The 16,813-nt window shown below is 51.4% G+C and overlaps 1 long non-coding RNA gene across 1 annotated transcript; it reads left to right on the top strand.

The window, feature by feature from the left end:
* Positions 1-6,677: 6,677 nt before the first annotated feature.
* LOC135320954 (uncharacterized) lies at positions 6,678-10,200 on the top strand. The gene is made up of 3 exons (XR_010380322.1): positions 6,678-6,767; positions 9,638-9,766; positions 10,107-10,200. It is a non-coding gene; the product is annotated as an uncharacterized LOC135320954 (long non-coding RNA).
* The last annotated feature ends 6,613 nt before the right edge of the window (positions 10,201-16,813 follow it).

Below are 16,813 nucleotides of genomic sequence, written 5' to 3'. Positions count from 1 at the left end.
AGATGAGGATGTAATCCTCAGCTGGGGCCTCTAATCCCAGAAGACTGCTAACTTCAAGAGACAGGGTCCCATCTACCATCCCTACACCCCGCATAGTTTATTTTGAGTCATGCCATAGATAACTACTTATCGGCACTGACCCTTGTGTCTTATTCCTGAGGTTGACTGAAGGAACCAACATCTGGATGGAACTGAAATTTCCCTGCAGATAAACAAGGCTTATAAACCACCTCATTCCAACACCTGACTCTGGGGCTCTTCAAAACCCGGGTAAGGACCCGCTTCATCTAAGAGGAGTCCTCTGCCTGCCCATCCCGGGGGGTTCTGGGAGTCCGCGGCCACCAAGGGTGACCCAGACTCGCGGCCCCAGCCCCAGGGCCTGAGGGGGAGGAAAGCTTGAGGCTGTGCCCAAGCCCTGCCCCGCCCCGCCCCAACACGCTCCCCGGCACCTCAGCCCTCCCCGGCCACCGCCCCAACCCCGATCCCACCCCGGTTATTGTCCACCGGCCCCGCCCACGGCGCGGACGTACATTTACCATCTGTGAGATGCCGCCCCAGACAGGATGTCGGCCGCCTACTGACCAGGCCAGAACTAGTCGCCCGGCCGAGCAAGCCGCCATCCCCAGCAGCAAACACCGCCATGGTCCCGGGCAGCTGCACACTTCCGAAGCCCGCTTCCCGCCCCAGAAGCACACGCCGGCCCGCGCGGAGAGAGGCGCCTGTAACCATGGCAACTCCGCGGGGCCCTCCCCTAGCGCTTGCATCGTGTGTCTTCCCGAGTCTAGATGTGCGAGGGCAGAACTTGCGGAGCCAATGGAAGCCAGGGAGCGGCCAGGACGGGGGTGGGCGGAGGCTTATGGGCAGCTGGGCGGGGCCGGAGCGGGCGGGGCCGCACGGAATTCCTGACCTGCAGATGGCGCTGGCTGGAGGCTGGGGCAGTGCTGCCACCAGTGTGCGGGGCGGCGGGGCAGCGGGGCAGCGGGGCGGGGGCACCCTAACCTGTCCGTGTGTGGGGATCAGCCTGGGCTCCGTGGCCTCCGCTTGCACCGGACGTGGACCCAGTCTACCGGTGGGCAAGATAGAGGACTGAGCCCAGGCACGCACGGCTGGCCAGGTAGGGCACCTGAAGTGCAGATCTGCCAGGTCCGCTGCCGGGCTTGCATACACGCTGCTAGGCAGTTTCCAAGAAGACGGGATCTGTCATAAGAGGGGAGGTAGGGCTGGGGTGCCAGATGCCGGGTTCAGTGCAGTCTCACAGGAGAGCCATGGTGAGAGGGAGCAGAGCGCCCCTGTGTTGGCGGGGCTAAGAATTTGGGGTATAGGGTGGGGGTGGTGTGTGCCTTGCTCTGTGGTCTCCCCAAGAACCCTCACTCCAGAGCAAGGGGCTCTGCTCCCCCCACCACTCACTGCACTCCCTGCCTTCCCCAGCACCACCTGGGGTGTGGTCATGTCAGGGCAGGGAAGGCCCAGGGAAGGGGCTCATTAAGGGGCAGGGGCCACTCTTCAGGGATGCTGGACCTGACAGCGATGTGGTGCTTTGGAACTCCCCTGGGCTGGGTTTCTAACCAGTGGGATGGAAGGGCCTCTTCCTGGGGTGCAGTTGGGGGAACTAGATCCATCATGAATGTCAGCCCTGAAAATGGAGGCTGTGCTACATCCATTCTTGGAAAGAAAAATCAGGCCCCTCCAGCCCAGGTGACTCAGAAAGTCATTCAGCAATGTTCGGGGTCCCCAGTTTAGGCTTTCAACTAGAGCTGAGCCGCTCAGGATGCCAGATCCCTGTCCGTGGCTCCAGGAGTAGGCTTTCTGCTTGGCGACAGGATCCTCACAAACACGTGTGTCTTTGTGGGTCACTCCCCTCTGACAAGCTGGGAGGCAGGGTGCAGTTGTGGGAAATCGGGTTTCCATGAGGAGAGGGCCACCAAGTGGTGGGGGCACAGGAGACAGTGAGAAAGAGTCCCGTAGGCTTTCTGGAATCAAAAACTGGCACATGTGAAAAAGTGTATAATTTGTTTTATTGAACAGGCTGCTTATGTACGTTTGGAGGGCCAGGTTCAAGGACTCTGCATCCCTCCAGGACAATAGCCTCAATAGAAGAACAGACAGAGCAGGAGGAGATATGGGGTTTCTCCCAGGAATGAGGCAGAACAGGGATTTCTGCAGATTTGCAAGGAGACCCCGACCACTGAGCACGGGGTTACAACCCCATGTGACCCCTGTCATGTTTGGCTTGGGCTCTGGGTCTGGCCTGATCATGTATTCTTCCAGCTGAGTTCCAGAAACTCAGAGGGTAGACTTAGAGAGGCTGCGTTTGGAACCCAGTATGGAGACGGAGGGTCGTTTATCCTGAGTCCCCTCAGCCTAATCACTGTAGCTGACTTCCAACACCACCCAGGCCCTCAGGGTGGCCGTGGAGGGAGAGCAAGCCTGGCAGGTGACCCAGGGGTCCCACTGCTGTTCCCCTCCCTTATCTTTGTTCCCTTTCATCCCGGAAGGTGTGATTGTCTCATGTCATGGTGACAAGCCATCTCTCCTCTGTCAGGTGCAGTCCCCACCCCCACTCAGCCTTCTCTCTGCTTGGATGCTGAGGGACCAGGCTCACTTGAAGTTCTGAGCTTGAGCAGTAAGGTGGAAAGAAAGAAACCAATGGAAACAAAGAAACAAGTCATTGTGGCAAAGCTCCCCACCACAGAGAAGCTGCCCTGAGTGGAAGGGAGGGTGTGGGCATGCCCATTTGTTTCGTGTCTCCCAGTGCTCTTCACTTTCTTATTGCAGACCTGCATGGTTACAACAAAATGATCTGCAAAACTGAAAATATTTACTCTCTGGCTTTTACAGAAAAGGCTGACCAGCCTCTGGTTCCCATACCGGTCAACTGATTGGAGTACGTTTCCAGTTTGGAAACATCTGGGCAGGCCCAGGTTTGCAAAATTCTTTAAGAGTAGTTATGGAGTTTTGCTTCTAAACATTTTTACGGCTGTATACTGAACTGAGGTTGTGCTGTGTAATTCTGAGCCAGGATTTTCTCAGACTGTTTCTCATTTCTTATACCGGACACCCCTAAATTCCAAGGGGAATGGGATGTTAAGGAAGCCATGGAGTTTAGGAAAAAGATACAGATTTCATTTCCATTTAAGCATCGATGTATCCCATCCTAGGCAGTATCGGTTCTGTGGTATTGATAGGGGAACTAAATAGCAAACAAATTTATAGAAAATAGTTGGTCATTGGGTACACAAGTTCTTCTTTTCAACATTTTTTAATGTTTGCAGTTTAAGATGACCATTCCTGAGAAACAGGCAGCCTCTTAGAATGAAATAGCATTTTCCCTGAACCATACTCAATTTTTATTTCGTAGACAGCAGGATGGACAATCACACATCCAACAATTGGGGACCTCAAAGATAAAATGTAACTTTCTGAGAGCACACTCCCCCGTCTCCCCCTGCTCTTTTCACTGTCCCATTGTCCCTGAAGGCTCTTTCGTATCTTCTGCTCATGACTCCAGTAACTCTTCCTCCTCGTTCCTCAGCTGGTAAGTTTACTTTTCTACTTTAACCAAGCAAACTGAAGCCAAAAGAAGAGAACTTTCACCAGCATCTCCTAGCACATCCGCTCGCCTTCTGATGTCTGTGACCTCACTCTGGGTTCCCCACCTCTTATTACAGGTGACACCAAAAGCCAGATCATCCAAAAGTCGCCAGGGGGCCCATCCATCCAATCTTCTCTGGGCTGTCTCTCCTACATCCATCCTCTCTGTCACTACCTCATCTATTTTTTTCTCCTGCTAGTTGGCTCCCATTAGTATATAAAAGTCCATCCTCTTAAAAGAAACAAACAGCATTCATTGACCCTAATTCGCCCCCACCAATTGCCACCCCATGTCTTTGCAGCAAATCTTTAATGAGTAGTTTAAACTCACTGTCTACATATTCTCTTGAGCCATCCCCTTTTGCACCCACTGTGGCTTTTCCCCTGATCCCTCGCTCTATGGAAACTTCTCTGTCAAGGCCATCAGTGACCCCACGTTGCTAAATATAGTGGTCAGTTTTTAGTCTTCATCATGTGTGGCACTTTGGCAGCATTCGACCCAGCTCTTCCATCCCTCCTCCCCCGTGTTCCTGCTTTACTTGGCCTCCAGCCTATCCCTCTGCATTCGATCCACTGGCTGGTCTTTTGCCAACGTCTCCTCTTTTTTCCAAACATTTACTGCGAATGTGCCCCGGAGTTGGGTCCTGGGTCTCTCCTCTATCTCTCTGCTATACCTTTGGTGGAAGCAACCAGACTTGGAAATTGACATGCCATCAATTTCTCGATTTGTCCAAACTCCCTGATTTGCCCTTTCCATTTGGAACTCTCTCCCTGATACTCATATTCTTTTTCTTTCATTCATCTTGCTTTCACATTCATACATATGTTCTACTGTGTAAATTACTTTTCCAAATTTTGAATCAGTCCATACATATCATGTAAAATGCTCAGATCTCTATTATTTCCACTAAGATGCTTATTCTACCTTAGAACCTTTCTGCATTTCTGTATTTATGTCAATAAAGTGAATAGTATTTCTACAAGCCTCATAGTTAAACAGTGTGTTTGTTTGGGGCTATTATGTAACATGAAATAATGATACATCAACATAGTCCTTTTTCATTTAATTTTATGTAACACCAAGATGAGGTTTTTGCATGAAGACTATTTTTATTGAAATTTTACCTACGTTATGGACAGTCAGTTTATGTGAAAGCCCTCATTTCTCCCCTTTTCTGTTATATTTTCCATTTGGCTATTATAACATATACCTTGGCATGAAATAAATTTCCAAATTCATTCACATAATAAAATCAATACATTTAAATTATATTTTTAATGTTAATAAGAAAGAAAAAAAAAACCCAAACTCCTCTACTTATTAGGAATTTCTGTGGCAATATCTAATAGACTCCTTAACCATGACATTGAAGAACTGAGCTGATTCCAGCCCCTTTCCACATGCTCAGCCCCATCTTGTCCCATCCCCTGTGGATGGAGAGGACATCCATCCCATTTTCCAGGTCCAGATGTTGGAACCATGTTCTTTCTCTCTCTTTCTCTTACACACACACACACACACACACACACACACACACACACACACACACACACAGAGCAAATACAGCTTGTTAGAAAATTCTGGCTACTCTGTCTTCATTAACCACCTACTCCCTGTTCCCCACCCTCCTAGAAGCCACCTTCAGCCCCTTCTTGGACACCAAATAGCCTCCTTCTTCCATCTTTGCTTTTCTACAATCTCATCCACACAGAGTCAGAGGGAGAATATAAAAGCAGACATTGAGGGGGTGGGTGTAGTTCAGTGATAGAGCACATGCTTAGCATGCATGAGATCCTGGGTTCAAACCACAGCACCTTCACTAAAATAAATAAATTACCCTCCCGCCCAAAAAAACCAAAACAAAAGCATAAATTGGACATCACCCATCCCATCAAAACTCACTAAAAGGGTCACCATTCCATTAGGAACCAAAGTCGTCCCAAAGACTTCCAGGACCGGGCATGCTCTGCCTCTCAGCCTACACTCTCCCCATCATTCTGGGGGCCTCTGGATCCGGCTCTTCCTTCTTTCTCCGGATCTATTCTGCTTCAAGTTCATTACTCCATGAGATCTGCCAGGATTGCCTCATTCCCTCCTGCCTGCCTCCCACCCCACCACCATCACCTGAGTTTGCTCATATCACTCATTTTCCCCAAGCTCTTGCTACCCCCAACATGCTGCCTGTTTCCTCTGCTAAAACTCTGAGCCCCCAGTGATGGGGAGTCATGTCTATTTTGTTGACTAATAAAGCCCAAGACCCTTGGGAACGGGTATACTTACTAGATTCCCATGTGTAGTAAGAGCTTATACAGATTTGCTGAATGAATGCAGAGGTCCTGGTCCAATCCGATGGGGCACTTTTGTGTCCTGCTTAAAGAATAACTCTCCTTTCCTCCTGAGAGGGTGTGACCACTTCCTTGGTGATCAAAGGCAAGATCTATTTTCTTTATGCTGTTAACCTTAGGTGGGGGGACTGGGGGATCTTCATTTATATTTTAAAATTTGATTCACTCTACAATTTGTCTTCTGTCTATGTATCCTTTTGAGAAACCTTTCATGAGTGATCATTCTTCCATCAGATTGAACAGGATCCAGGAGGAAGTACCAAGCCTGTCCCTTAGGCCATTCTGTGTGTCATGTCCTGTGACCCAGTGGATGCTCAGCACGTAAGTGAACCGACAGGAGTGAGTGAAGAGATGGGAGCATCTCATTATTGTGGTGGCTGCACTCTGTCCGATGCCTTGAGATTTGGGGAACGGTTTACAAGTGCAGAGGTGTGAGGGCAGGGCCTCTGTGCTCTTCCTGAGTGCCCTGGCCTTACCCATTCCCCCAGCCCCCTCTGGGCAGCCAAGCTCAGGAGCTGGGCCACCGGCGATTGTGCTGATCAATAATCCACCTTCACCCCAAGTCCGGGGGTAGGAGCGGCCAGCACACCTGGTTGTAGACTCTGGAGTCAGGTCCTTGGAGGAATTCCTCACTGAACGATGTTTTGGACCTTTTATTTTTCTCTGCAGCCTCCAGCTGAAGAAACAGATTGCCTTAGATACATGAAAGGTGAGGACACCTACAATCCCCATAGAGCCCAGGTGGGGCTGGGAGTCTGCTGTTTGTACAGCCGGTGGGCTCGTGTTGCTTTGGGCATCCCTGTGCCTGAATTCCTGCAGTACACTCGGTGGTAAGGACAGGGGTGTCTGGCAGGGAGGGAAGCTTGTCGGGAGAGTGCACAGCTGGGGAGACGTTAACCTGGGGTGAGCGGGAGCCGGCTGATGCATGGTATCTCGGTGCAGGGAACTCTCCACACTCAGAGAAGTTCCCACTCCCGCAGGGTCCCTTTGATCAGGGTGCTGGGCTGTAAGCAAAGCAGGGTCCCTGTGAGGATCATGGTGCCTTCAGGCAGTGGGAAGTGAGGGGTCCAGTGGCACTTAAATTAACTGTGTACCCGAAGCCAACCCCCGTCTCTTTCAGCCTGTTTCCTAATCTGCAAACCTGGAATCATGTTAACCATCCCGCAGTTTCGTTGATGGGCTGGGACACACTAGACCGCCAGGAGCTGGAATTCCTCTGTCCCCTTTGTTTTCCTTCCTTCCCACTATTTGCTCTCACAAGTTCAGTCTCTCTGTCTCTCTCTCATTCACTTGTAACTTTCTCTCCTGCTCTGGTTTCATTTGATTGCTCCCAATCCCCAGATGAGTGAAATTAATTTCTGTGTGTCAGTTCCAAATTCCCGGGAAAGATGCTCTGTCCCCTCTGGATTGGTTGTCCAACCCATCAGTTGCAGCCAGAGGAGTGAGTCCCTCTGTGACCAGAGAAGGGGCTCTGCCCAGACCCCCAGCCCCCACTGTGGGAACACATAGCTCTCCGAGGAGGAGGTACTGGCTGTGACTTGGTGTCACTAAGTGTGAATTTATCTCTCCTCTTGCCCCACCTTCATCCTCCTAAACAAAGATGAAAATTAAACACTCCAGAGATTTGTGTCATGGAACACTCAGTGTGGGGTCTAAGAGGGCTGGATTCACTGCTGAGTGTAAGGGGCTACAGTGACTCCCCAACGAGAGCCTGTAAAGGAAACAGCACCGGCCCCACCGGACACTTAGGGTGCTGAGTCTGCGTGACATTGAGCCAGGCTTCTGACCACAGCTCAGGGGTCTGGTCCAACCGGTTAGTCTTTGAAGCCAACCAGCTTTGGATTCCTCAATCCCTGAGGATTTACCTGAACCACCAGCTTCTGCATCTCTGAAGACAGATGATGAGAACCCTTCACGTAAGGCATTTGCACAGCCCTGTGCCAGAATTTGTGCTGCACGGTCTGCCCGGCGAGCTGACCAAAGTTGGTATTTTACTGATCTTAGAAATAGTCTGGTTTCCTGACGCACTGTTTCACTGAACAAGAAACAGAAGCCACCTCTGGCTGATAAAAGCAAAAAAGGGACTTAATGAAAAGATACTGGGAGGGTGCATGGAGTGGCCCAGACCAGAGCCGACCCGGGGGCCGTAGGAGATTTTGGGAAGCCCAAGGCACCAGGCTGGGCAGGGTGCTACCTGGCCCCCTGCTGCCCCAGCAGGGACCACCCTCCTCCTGACCCTCCACCTCACTGCAGGTTCATGTCCCGGCAGGGCCAGGTCACACTGAAGCCACCAGCACACACCTCAATGGGGGAGTTTGCCCCGTCTCACCTGGGAGCATGCCTGGTGTGGGGAGAGGCCCATTTAGAGGAAGGCAGTTCCCCTACTGTTCCGAGTTAAGGTGCAAGTCATTGCCTATCACTCAGGAGAGCCAGGCTGTTCTGACCTTATTGTGGTGACTAGGCCATCTGAGTTCACTTATTACTTTTTAGGTTGGAAGGCCCAAGAGGGAGAAAAAGTGGAGGTTCTAGTACTTATTTTATATTTCCCATGTACCAGGTGCGGTAAGCAAGCCACTTCAGACAAGGCCCAGAGCAACCACGTTAATAGGCCACGGAGCAAGTCTTGCAGTCAGGCATCTGCAGCCCCGAAACCCGTGTCCTCATCAGCTCCGTAGTTACCAGTGGATGTTGTAGGGACTTATGGGACTGTGTGCTCCTGTGGGGGCTGGGATGTGTATGTTTAAATCCACATCTTCAGAAACTCGGCTAGAACCACAGCCACTGATTGTCTGCATGGAGGCAGAGGAGGGGAGGCTTCCAGCCTCTGGTCCAGCTCGTGTGGAGCTCAGAAGTTGCTCCTTCTGTCCTGAAAACAACACCAGAGCTGAGGGAGCTGAAAACCCACTGCTCTTCTTAGATCCACAAGAAAACTGAGGGGGAAAGCTGCTCCCAACCCAGAGAGGCAGCTGGGCAGGCTTGGAGAGTCACAGCTCCCAGGGCAGAACCCGCTTTTGTAAGAACCCCGGGGGCAGGCAGATTTAACACGTCCCTGAGGCCAGCTGGAGGCTCAGCGTGGGGAAGTCTGATTGAGAACTTCAGGGGGCCAGTCAGAGGGGCCCCCTGCTCTTTTTCATGCATTTTACTTCCAGGACCGTACCCTGTTCTCAGAGTGAATATCATAGGAAAACTCCTCATGCTTCCTGCCAGGAAAGGATAAAATAGCTCTATTGAAATACACCCAGAACATTCTCTTCCATTGTGGGGGGTTGTGTGTGTGTTTTTTTTTTTAATGAGAAATTATTTTAAAAGAGCCTAACCAGCCTGGGGGAAGGGAAATCCCTTCTGTGTCACCCAAATTGGGGTGAGGGGAAAGACACACTTGTGGAGGTCACAGCTCAGGGCACAGGCTCAATGAGAACTAATCACAGGAGTATATATGCCCTTCTCTGTTCCGCTACCCCAACACCTTACCTCCATGTCAGTAGGGCCTCTGTGTAACAACAGGAATAAAATTAAAAGAAGTAAATATCTCAGGAGTGTCTAGGGAAAACCCAAAGTCAGCGGGGGGATGAAAACAAGGACACACAGGCAGCTTTAGGCTCTCACACCAATGGCTGTAGCAAACTACACACAGCCCATCCCAGTAGATAAACAGAAAACCTCACAGAAAAAAACTATTTATTTTGGTTCTCTTACCCAGTGCATTCCATGGTGCATCCTCACCTAGAATTGAGTGGAAGCAAGTCCATTTCAGAAGGGACATAACTGAAGAGGAATGGCTTTCCAGACTCTGAAGGGCAGAGAAAGCACCAGCCTGGGTTAGAGAAAGGTGAGGGGTGGCATAGGGAGTGGGCTGCCTTCTTCCCCAAATGAGGAACCTTCCTGAGGCCAGCACCATGGGAGGGAGGGCCATGGGGTGGAAGCAGCCAGACTTCTTCCTGAGAACTGATGGGATGCCTCAAAGGGACCATTCAGGTGCCCATTCAGATGTCTTGATGGTGGGAGCCAGTCGGTCTGCCTCAGAGCCCAGGACTGAGGTGGGCGCACAGCAGGCAGGTCTTGGCCGGATCCATTTCACTTCTCCAAAGCCCTGTGTAAAACATGAAGCGTGGACGGCCTGGTGAGCACAGCTCTGCCCTCAAGACCGGTTTTTACTCCTCTCTTCCCAGAGAACAGCATCTCTGAGCCCTTCCTGGGTGACCTCACAGAGATCACCCTAGTGGCCCAGGCTAGTGACCGGGAACATGTACCTTCCTGCAGCCAACCACAGACGTCCACTGATGCATCATATTCTGGCAAATATGTGAGTTCCTGTGCATTGGCCTAACAGCAGAGACTCTGCCACAGGCCCAAGAGGTGGTGTGTGGGACATGCAGGGGTGCAGGACTGTACGCAATGCAAAGGTGTAAGTGGTGGCAGGGGTGCAGGGGCTGTGGAGGGTGAAGGCAGTTCAGGGAATGTGGGGGTGCAGGCAGTGCAGAAGTGCAGAGAGTGGCAGTGGTGCAGAGGTACAGGGAGTGTCGGGGTGCAGGGAGGTGCTCAGGCAAGTGCACATCCTCGCAGTCAGCCTGACCACGGGAGGCTAGTGCAATGTTTTGGGGCGGTGGAGGCGGCGGCAGCGGCGGGTTGGAGGCTGCCTGGGCAAGCCGGTCGATTTCTTCTCTTCCCTGCAGCCTGGCCTGGGGGGGCCTTGGCCGCCGGAGATTCACCAGATGTTGGACTCCAAGTAAGCTTGCTCCTGGGAAATGGGGCGGTTAGGTCAGGGGGCGGTGGCAGCGACAGGGGGGCGGAGCGGGGCTGCCCCTGGCGAACTGGTGGAATAGCTGCCTTCTCCCGGCTGCCGGGCCTGGGAGCAGCCTCTGCTGCCCCAGGTCGCCGGACACACCTGTCCCACTCAGCTTGCTGAGTGGGGAGTGGAGGCGGTGCCGTTAAGGTGCGGGGACCACGGGGGTAGGGGGGCTGCCGCGGGGGAGCCAGTCAATTCGCTCCACTCTCCTCCACGGTGGAGCCTGGGGGCGGCCTCCTCTGCCCCAGAGGTGGGACTCCAGTCTCCAGGTGAGCTTGCTCCTGGGAGCCGGGGGCAGTGGCGCCAGGGGGAGGGGGTTCGTTCCAGGGAGCTGCTCCATTTCTTCTCTCCCCCGCAGCCTGGCCTGGGGGCGACCTCTGCCGCCGGAGATTTGCCTGAGGTCCGACTCCAGGTGAGCTTGCTCCTGGGAGATGCGTGTGGTGCGGTCAGGGAGCTGGTAAGGTGGTGGCTGCGGGGATAGGGAGGCTGTCCTGGGGTAGCTTGTGTATTAGCTCCATGTCTGCACCACATGGCCTGCAGGCAGCCTCTGCTGCCCCAGGTCCCAGGACACCCCTGTCCCACTTAGCTAACTGGGGGCGGGAGGCAGGGTAGTCAGGGTGCAGGGGTGGCGGGGGTCGGGGGCCTGCAACGGGGAAGCAGGCCCGTTTGCTCCCATCTTCCCCGGGGCTTGTCCTGGTGGCGGTCTCTGTTGGCCTGGGTTACGGGACACGTGTATCCTAGTCGGCCTGACCCCGGGAGGTGGGCGTGGTACGTTGGGGGTGGTGGCAGCAGTGGCGGGTTTTCCCATGAAGCTGGTCCATTTGCTCCCATTTCCCCTCATGGTTTGCTCTGGGGGCGGTCACTGTTGCCCCAAGTTCGCCGGACGTCCATCTCCAGGTCAGCCTGCTCCCTAGAGGCAGCCACCGTGAGGTCAGGGGGCAGGAGTGGTGGCTGATGCGGGGGGATGGGGATGCCTTGGGGAGTTGGTGGATTGGCTCCCGTCTCCCAGATGGCCTGGTGTGGGAGTCGTCTCTCCTGCCCCAGATCACCAGACACACCTGTCCCATTCAGCCTGATGGGAAGGGTCACCCTGGGCGGTGTCTTTAAGGTGCGAGGGTGGCGACGGCGGCGGTAGAGGACCTGCAGCACGGAGCTTATCAATTTGCTCCCCTCTTCCCCGTGGCCAATCCTGGGGGTGTCCTCTGCTGCCCAAGAAGCCGGATGCCCTTCTCCAGGTCAGCTTGCTCCTGGGAGGAGGACGCAATGATGTCGAGGGGCAGGGGCAGCCGGCCGTCGCAGCTGCCTAATGGGGCTACTTCTTCTCCTTTCCCCTGACGTGGCCTGGGGACGGCCTCTCCCGCCCAATATTCGTGTGACACACCACACCAGGTCAGGTTGCTCCTGGGAGGTGGGCGCTGTGAGATCAGGGGGTGGGGAGGAGAGGGGTGCTGCCTATTGTGAGTTGGAGGATAACCTCCCATCTCTCTGGAGGCCTGACATGGGGGCGGCCTCTGCCACCCCTCGTTCCCAGGTCACACTTCTCAGGGTCATATTGCCCCTGGGGTGCGTTAAGGTGCGGGGGTGGCGGGGTGATGTCGAAGGTATGGAGCCTGCCGCTTGGGAGCTGGTGGTTTAGCTCCCATCTTCCCAGCAGCTTGGCCTGGGGGCAGCCTCTGTTGCCCCAGGTCGCAAAGCACAGTTTCCCTGACAGCTTAGCCACCTGAGGTGGGCAGGATGTGCTGAGGGGGCGGAGGCAGCTGCCAAGGCAGCGACGGAGGGTGCTGTCCCAGGCCAGCTGGTCTACTTGTTCCCATCTCTAACTTTGCTGCCCTAGTTTCGCAGGGCGTCCTTCTCCAGTTTTTCCTTCTCCTGGGAGGTGGGCGCAGTGCATGCAGCCCAAGGTCTGGGCTCTCCCCTGGGGAGGGGAAGAACTCTCTTGTTCTCCTTTGTCTTTATTCTTCAGCGAAGGGGTTACTGGACCCAATTCTTAATCCTGAGAAAGTGTAGCCTGTGTTACAGAAGAGCTGCTGGACAGTGAGTTTTCTGGGTGGGTTTTCACATCAGCTGATGCCCCAGGCAGGCAGGAAAGCTATTACTCAGAGCTCCTTAGTGTGGAGTTGGGGGGTGGCCCTGCTGTCCTCACCATACTTTTTAAAAATGTGTTACTCCCCTTTTTTTCCTAGGAGACATTTTAGGTTATTGGGTCACAGATTCCTGGCACAATCATCCCTGTTCTCAAACATCTTTTAAACTTGGGTGAAGTGATAAGTAGGGGAAGAAGATGATTTGCTGAAAGGTAAGAATACTTAAATTTGCATTAAAGCTACATTCTGTCAATCTTTCTCAAATGATTTTTCTCTGATTCAAAATCCACGACCTAATGAATGTTGTACTCCTGTGTAAATCATTGATCTTCACATCACATTTGTTAAGTGCTCAATGAGATTTGTTAATTAGATTATTCCTGAAAGGAAAAGCTCAGGCTTTTGAGAATTCCTTGTCTGATGTCACCCAGGCAGTCACAGTAGAAGACAGAGCTGATATAAAAATCCCTCAGCTGCCTGAACTGCAAAGCTTCTGGGATTACTGATCCCTGAAATGCAGGTGACTCTTGATGATATTCTGGGGGGTGGTTTACATGATCAGATTCTTCCAGTCCTGTAAATGAGTTCCGTGGCCCCAGTCCCGGGAGAACTGGTCATAAGGGCCATATCATGATGGGTGGGATGGGAAGGCAAGGTGTAAGGGCTGGCATCACTGAGATTCCACACTCGCTAAACACAGACTCCAGAGCTAATTGTTGTCAGGTTCTGTTCTGGATTTGAGAGTGTGTTCAGACATGATTCTTGCCCTTCAGGAGACACTGCCTGCCTGGTAGTAACCTTTACATAGATCTGGGGAGGATGGCAATTACGTAGATGGGCTGTTATGTTTCTCAGTGTGCCCAGGCTTGCTCTTCCAGGCACTCGTGGGAATAACGAGAGTCATGTTATTCACTCATTCACTGATTTATTACCCTTGAATTGATCATTTGTCCCATAGTAAGTGAAACAAGGGATCAGGAACATGAGTTTTGTCCCCTCTCCCATCACTGATTGTATCTGTCAGTCCGGTGCCCTGCGTATGCATTGTGAAATGGTGGTATTTTTTGCCCAATGGGGCAGCACTGTCATTTCTGAGAATCAGGGGAGTCTCGTGGGTAGGACAGCACCCTGACACACATGGCAAGCCACCCACCATGTGAGACAGCATTGTCGATGCTCAGGTGACCCGATGTAGAATGCGATGCTAAACCTGAGCGTGTTCAGAGATCTCGGCTGCTCTAAAAGTACAGACTACAGGTCCCTACCTCTGGAGATGCTGCGGGTCTGCACCCCAGAATTCTGCATTTTAAGAAGCACTTTAACTAATTCTGATGAAGATGATCTGAGTGTCCCAATGAGAAACACTGGTGTGCTATTCAGCAATACCGAGAATTCTCAGGGAACGATGTCTTTTCAGGATGGTCCAAGGTCCCTCACTTGAGACTTTTGCCTTGGGTTTAATTGTATGTGTTCAGAAGTGATGTCTCTCACTTCCAGTGCTTGTCAGCATGCTCTGTGCAGGGACTTGCACTCAGTAGATGGCAAAAACTATGAGTCTTCAGGTCACCGAGCTAGAGTGTGAGCGATCTTTTATTTTGGTTTTCTTTATAGCAATGCAGGGTCTCCCGAGAAGAGATTCAGACTGAACAGCTTTGTGTCAGACTTTGGAAGACCGCTGGTGCCCAAGGTGTTCTCTGACAGGGCAATGACGAACCTAGGTCCCTCTTTCACTGCTACATCAATGAAGTGGGCCACTTGGACAAGGCCAAATCTGCTATCCCAACCATAGCCCTTGACAGGGATGTTCAGCTCCAGGAAGCCATCAGATGCAGCAGGTGGCCAGAGGAGCCGAACGGGCTCATGAAATGTGACACCCCCAGCTTCATCAACACGGACCAGAAATCTTCCTTTGGGGAAGATGATCTCCTGATTTTGGAACCACCAATTGTTCTAGAAGATAAGCCAGTTGCCCAGACCTCACACAAAGACTTGAATTGGAAATGTGCTTTGTCAAGTGTTTCTCTGAAGATGTGAAGTCTGTCTTTGTATGGCAGGAAGTCCCCTTTCACAAAATTGTATGTGTTTGTGTCTGAGAGAGAGAAATGGAGACAGACAGAAAGACGGAGACAGAAGAGAGCCCCTCAGAAGAGAGCTAGTTAAGGTGAGTTTTGTGCCTTTAAAAAACATTTGGGGTTTTGGGGGGAACAAACTATTTACACTGTCTCATTCTCCTAGTTGGAAACCTTGGCCCCATACTCAGTGTTAGTGGCCTTGAATGGGGATTGGCACGGTGCATTTAATCTGGCGCTGCCACATCCACGCTCTGCCTTTAGCACGTTGCTTTGCCTCCCAGGGCTGCCACCCTTTAAACTGTAAGGAGAGGAGTCTGGAGTAGGTGATCCATCCCAGCTCTGCTGTTTTGCAAATTTCTGATTTCGTATTCGGATGAGGCTGGGATACACCCAGAGCAGTATAAACAAGGCCCTACCTCCTGTCTCTTGCTGGGGCATCCCTCAGGTCTGTGCCTTCTACTCAACCCTTTACTGAGCCCAGCTTTTGTCAGGAGCCCAAGTGCCTACTGAGATGGCAGGGGACGTCTCTCGTGGTCACGGTGGCCATCATTTCTATTGGTTGTGCTGAAACAGCTCTTCTGAGATCCCCAGGCCACCCTTGCTCAAACCTGAGGACAGCCCTACTGTTCCTTTCCTAGGAGGAGGATCAATCCATGGTGCATTTTATGACAATCCTGTCCCCAGGAATGCACGGAAGGTTATCAGCTGAGTAAAGGGAGGTGCCTCTGTGTCCCTGTGTCCCTGTATCTCTGTCTGTTCACAGTGCCCTGCCACCGGCTACTGAGCAAGAAAAGTGCTATTCACCATGATGGGCGTTTTGCAGATGTGTAGGCGATGGTCATGTAGCTCGTGTGTGGGCTTTGAGCTGGGATGGTGAAGGGCTTATAAATACCTCATCAACATTTATTCGAGGTGGCCTGGTGCCACACAGACTTGATTCATGAAGGCATCAAGCCTGCACACTGGTTTGGAAACAACTTGGTTTTAATCAGTCACACTGCATGCATGACTCGCTGCTAATCTCTCGGTGGTTTTTTCATTTTAGATTTATTCACCCAGTGTCTTGCTTAAGCTGAAAAATACTTTTATTCACCAGAATATTCTCTGATTCTTTGTTTTCACACATCCAGTTTTTTAATTCCTTTAAAAATTGTTCTGTGTTTATAATGCCTCCTTATTTCTATCATCTCTAGGTTCCCAGTGGCCTGAGCCATGCACCAGATTTTATGTAGGAACTGTACCACCAAAAGAAATCCCCTCGCCATAATATCTTTTGAGGAAAATATTATTCTTTAAGACTCTAACACTAAATCGTTGAAGAAAGCATGGAATATTTCTTGTAGTTAATACATGTTCATGCAAAAAGAAATTTGATATTTTCATTGAAAAATGTTGATTTTAATAACTTTTACTAATGTGAATATTATTATTCATAATTTAAGTAACCAAATAAAACCACAGTTATTTATTATAAAGATTGAAAACTATTTACATAGTCTCTCAATTAGAAGACTGAAGTGTATTTAAAAGATGGAAAATTACCCATGATGACACCAACTTTTTTATTAACTAAATATCAAGAACTGTGCAGGGTTAAGATTTGACCCCCTGCAAGCTGCCAGGTTAGCATGAGGTAGTCTGTGGATTCTGCCAGAAGACAGGACACTCCCCTAGGATCAGAGACAAAGGACTTCCTGCTGGCACAGAAAGCAGCCTGGGGTTCATGTTCATGTTAGCTCCTGAGCTCTTTTCCTATTGCTGTTGTAACAAAGGACCACAGACTCAGTGGCTTAAAGTAACACACATCCATTGTCTCACTGTTCTAGGGTGCAGAAATGCAAAGTCAATGTCAGTGGGCTAAAACAAACGTGTGGCCAAGGCTACGTTCCACACTGAGGCTCTTGGGAGGGATTCATCTTACTACCTTTCCCAGC

This window comes from Camelus dromedarius, unplaced genomic scaffold (genome assembly GCF_036321535.1).
Source record: "Camelus dromedarius isolate mCamDro1 unplaced genomic scaffold, mCamDro1.pat HAP1_SCAFFOLD_186, whole genome shotgun sequence".
NCBI classification, from domain to species: domain Eukaryota; kingdom Metazoa; phylum Chordata; class Mammalia; order Artiodactyla; family Camelidae; genus Camelus; species Camelus dromedarius.
Note: the sequence above shows the minus strand (reverse complement) of the source record. Positions and strands in the feature narration are given on the sequence as shown.